Below are 1,043 nucleotides of genomic sequence, written 5' to 3' on the forward strand. Positions count from 1 at the left end.
CGAGATACTCTGAGAGACTGCGACTGAAGAGCCTTCCAAAGCACTCTTTTTAGGTGATCCATTTGGTTGTCTGGAATCAGTGGACTGGGTCGCAGGACTATTCACACCAGATTTCAACAAGGAAACAAATGTTGCTGAACCATGTCTATCTGGACCTTCCGACTCAGACCCCGCCATTGGCACCTGAGAGGAAACGCTGCTGCTGCTTTGGCTGGAAACAGACTGATCTCCATCACCTGTAGAGAGAGCCATTCTGACCCAAGGTGCCAGAGCTCCTAGTGGAGTTCCCATTACTCTCTGATTTGGTAGATGACTTAGTACATGTCGAGCTGTTTTCCTGCTGAGCAGACGCACGTTCTGTTTTGGCATAAGTTTTTGCATGATCTTGCTCAACTGCAGAATTGTTTTTTCCGTCTATGACTCACTTCTTCACTGGCTATTCTACCTCTTCTTGGCAACCAGTTCGTCTCTTGTATGGACTGGAGCATCTGTCACTTTGATGCCTTCAGCCATACTAAGTATTTTATCCATAACTTTTTGAGGGTACCGACACCCGAGGGAAGACGTGGTTTGCCCAGGCCTTGGAAAAGGAGACGAGCTGCTGCAGCTCCCGACTGTGGCTCCCGCCCTCGGCGTCCGCAGCTTCCCCCGCGTCCGCCCAGGCAGCGCCGCAGGCTGACGCCAGGTGCCCGGCGTTGCGGAGCAGGAACGCCCGGCGGTGGCGCCAGTGTTTGTCTGTCTCGCATTCGCAGCGCAGCGCCTCCAGCCAGGCGGCCCCCCGCGGGTTCTGGCTCGGGTACTCCGACACCTCCTGCGCCATGTTGGGGCTGCAGACCGCCAAGGCCGCTGCCCCGGGGAAGAGGCGGGGGCGCGGACCCTGTCACCGAGGCCTGCCCCGGCGGCCGGTCAAGAACGCCCCTGGCGAGGCCCGAACGCCAAACAACAGCGTCCGGGGCAGCTGAACCGCCACTCAAGACTGTGCGTTTTCTTTCATTGCTTTCAAGTATCAGATAAACATTTAAACTCTAAGTCATTAAACAGAG

The 1,043-nt window shown here is 56.0% G+C and overlaps 1 pseudogene; it reads right to left on the reverse strand.

Annotated features, from left to right (window-relative positions):
• Positions 1–391: 391 nt before the first annotated feature.
• On the reverse strand, positions 392–820 carry LOC108408952 (CDKN2A-interacting protein pseudogene; annotated as a pseudogene).
• Positions 821–1,043: the final 223 nt, after the last annotated feature.

Source organism: Manis javanica, chromosome 2 (genome assembly GCF_040802235.1).
Source record: "Manis javanica isolate MJ-LG chromosome 2, MJ_LKY, whole genome shotgun sequence".
Classification (NCBI taxonomy): Eukaryota; Metazoa; Chordata; class Mammalia; order Pholidota; family Manidae; genus Manis; species Manis javanica.